Genomic DNA, 3,511 nt, shown 5'->3' with positions numbered 1-3,511 from the left:
GAACTGAAGGGATGAAAACGCTTACACTATGCAGCAAACAGCATCAAATGAAGCCCGGGGGGGAGCAAGAGTGTTTCCCAATCTAAGCAAGCTTATTGCGCATGCCCAGACCAGTGTGTGGTCCATACTAGTGTGTCGACCTTGGGGAGAGAGAAGCTTGTCCTACCTGCTGTTTTGAGCTTCTTGCAAAGGTACAATTTAATCATGGGGGCAATACTGACAATGCCATACTTCATGCAAGCTTTATGCATGATGCTGCTGTGGAGGTGATTCAATGTCATCACATGAGGAACCTCAGAGCACGTAGGATGATGGGCAGGAGGCCTTACCCACATCGGGTATATCGAGGCAGGCGTTCATACCTGCACCTGAGTGATGCAGACTGTGTGAGAAGGCTGCGTTTTCGCAAAGAAGTTGTAACCGAGATCTGTGAGTTAGTAAAAGCAGACCTGCAACCTAGAATCGTCAGGACTGCTTTGTCAGTTGAAGTGAAGATTTCGGCTGCACTTTCATTCTATGCAACTGGATCGTTCCAGGCCACAGCTGGGGATCTGTGCACCATTTCTCAACATGTAACACATATCTGCATTCGGCAGGTGACTGCTACACTATATGCCCGGAGGAATGACTACATAAAATTCCCCATGACCACCCAGGCAATGCGTGAAACGGCTGTGGGCTTCTCCAGGATTGCTGGCTTCCCGGCTTCCCAAAGGTACATGGCTGCATTGAATTGTGCCCACATCGCCTTGCGAGCACCTTTGAGGATTCAGAGGTGTACAGGAACAGAAAAGGCTTCCACTCCGTTAATGTGCAACTCGTGTGTGACGACATGCATAGCATCATGTCAGTTGATGCAAGATACCCTGGGAGCACCCATGATGCGTTCATCCTACGCGAGAGCGCTATATCTGCCATGTTTCAGCAGCAGCCAGAAGGGCAGAGCTGGCTACTGAGAGATAAAGGGTACAGCCTCGTCACCTGGCTCATGACGCCCCTACGCGAAACCCAGACGGAAGCTGACCGGGAATACAACATATAGCACATTGCGACGCGCAGCATAATAGAGAGGACTATTGGCATTGAGAGCGTTTCCGATGCCTGGACCATTCCGGAGACTACTTGCAATATTCCCGAGATTGTCGGTCAATTCACTGTTGTGTTCTGCATGCTACATAACTTAGCCATTATGAGGCAGCAGCAGCTGGTAGTAGAAGACCCAACTGAGGTGAGAGTGGCTGATGATGATGAGGAACATGCAGATGAGGAGGAGGGCAAGGAAGCCATGCTACTACCTGAACCCGGAGCACGACGACGGAGGAGGGCGGGCCGTCCGTTGTGCCCCTTTAACAATTACTCGAGCCTTGTGCCAGCAGCTCATCCGTGAATGCCTTGCTGTCTGCAGGCTCAGCGGCAACTATTCAAAATGGACCTAGTTTACTGTTTGGACCTGTTCGGTAATGTTGTGTTGTGTTAATGGAACAAATAATGGAAACGATTCAGTTATAATTTAAAGTATATCTTATTCAAAAGTTTAACAAACACTTGTTTGTATTTAACTTAACCTTAATAAAAATATTCTTGTATCAAATGTTAAAGTTTTCAGTTAAGATCACTTAGAAACACTAAGATCACTTACAAACTTTTAAACTTGTAAATTTACATAACTTTCAAAAAACTTTTAATTTGGAGACAGTTACAACAGTAACAACAGCAGCAAAGAAAGGCTGCACCCATCTCTCCTCCACGTTATTCTAAAACCGCCCGCTGGCACTTGGTCTTGTTGACTCCACCCCTGCCCGTAGGCGGTGGCGCAGCGTTTCTTGGGTTGGTACATCGAGGGTAATTGATTGGGGGCGGGTGGGGGGCAGGCAGTAATGTGGAAGGACCGGTTTGGGCCTCTTCAGAGGCTGGTCTGGGGATTGGAGTTGGAGTGGCAGTTGATTCTGTCAATGGGCATGTTCCCTTATTGCAGCAGCTAACTCCGACATTCCCTCCCTCATGTGCCCCGACAGTGTCTCAACTATTTACAACATTCCCTCCCTCATGTTCACCAACAGTGTATCAGCTGCCTGCGACATTTCCTCCCTTACGTTCCCGGACAATGTTCCCATTTCTTGTGAGAGTATTGTTACTTCTCCCGACAGTCCTGATACCTCATCACCCACCCCACTGATGGTGTCCAGGAGTGATCGTGTAAGGTCAATGCTCTCCGCACTCATTGCCATTATCTGAACCACATCTGTTAGATCCTGCACCTCAGGAGAGCGCAGTCAAGCTCTCCTTCCCCTCCTCACCCTGGGTGTGGCTCGCTGAATCCCGCTGGGACCCACAGCTTCGGATGGTGGGGCCCTGGGTGTGCCTCGCTGCACCCCACTGGAATCCCCAGCCTCAGACTGTGGGAAACCATGGAATGTCCCAACAACACTCGTACCAGTCAGGAAAGGGGCTGGCACCTCAATGGGCGGCATCTGCACCTCCTCCAGAGTGAGTACAACAGTGGGGGCTCCATCCATCAGCTCCCCCTCACCCTCATGGTCTGGAAGGTGGAATTGGAAGATGTTCTCCACTTCAGCCTCGTCCGCGTCTGAATATTCCTCTGCATCTTTAGGGTTGGCCTCAAGTTCTGAAAAATATAACAGAACAGACAAATGGTTAGCAGCAGAGGAGGGGGCAGGGTGGGTGGCATGAGTAGGTTCATACAGGCTGATTTGAAGGACCACGATGAACGATAGCACATTGCACCAACCGAAGCGTAGCTGACGGAGACATCCCCATTAACCGAAGCATGGCTAGCCCGCGCAGCACTTAACATTTAGCAAAGCCAGACTGTGGAATTTGCAGGACTTACCCTCTCCCGAAAGTGTGGGCCCAGCTTGTGCAGTGGTGGTTGCTTTTCTCCAGGCAGGACCCATCAAAGCAGCGACCCTCTTTCCAAGGGTGTCAGTGGGTGCAGATTTGCCGGGCCTCCTCCTGTTCGAGTTCTTTCCCTTTTGTTGTGTTCCACCTTCACAGCAAAGATGAAAATATAACTTTTTAGAGAGGGTGTCTTTCTGCTGGGTGGGACATATTCAGATGGTCACATTTACAATTGCAATTCCAATGAATAAATGAAAATATTACTTACACTAACTATTTGACCAAGATCCTGCCACTTCTTTTTGCACTGGCCTCATTTCTTTTGGTGAAACTTTTATGTGACCTCTGCTGGTGTCCAGCTCGAGCCACCTGGCTCGAGGGGGAGGAGAGAGAGAGAGAGAGAGGGGGAGGAGAGAGAGAGAGAGAGAGGGGGAGGAGAGAGAGAGAGAGGGGTGGAGGAGAGAGAGAGAGAGAGGGGGGAGGAGAGAGAGAGAGAGAGGGGGGGAGGAGAGTAACCAGTAACCAGTGCCTCCACTTCATCCTGTGAGAAATTCTTGGTCCTTGAGCCGCGTTGCATCTTGTATTGCAGCTCCGATTTTTCCAATCAGTATTAAAGTTCTCACACACAACTGGCTCTTTAAAAATGGCCGAA

At 49.7% G+C, this 3,511-nt stretch overlaps 1 long non-coding RNA gene across 1 annotated transcript; it reads right to left on the bottom strand.

Annotated features, from left to right (window-relative positions):
- Window positions 1-1,738: 1,738 nt before the first annotated feature.
- LOC139237833 (uncharacterized) lies at window positions 1,739-3,241 on the bottom strand. Its single transcript, XR_011588529.1, has 3 exons — window positions 3,128-3,241; window positions 2,852-3,007; window positions 1,739-2,626 (listed from the first exon to the last, which is right to left on the bottom strand). It is a non-coding gene; the product is annotated as an uncharacterized lncRNA (long non-coding RNA).
- Window positions 3,242-3,511: the final 270 nt, after the last annotated feature.

Source organism: Pristiophorus japonicus, chromosome 24 (assembly GCF_044704955.1).
Source record: "Pristiophorus japonicus isolate sPriJap1 chromosome 24, sPriJap1.hap1, whole genome shotgun sequence".
In the NCBI taxonomy this organism is placed as follows: domain Eukaryota; kingdom Metazoa; phylum Chordata; class Chondrichthyes; family Pristiophoridae; genus Pristiophorus; species Pristiophorus japonicus.
Note: the sequence above shows the minus strand (reverse complement) of the source record. Positions and strands in the feature narration are given on the sequence as shown.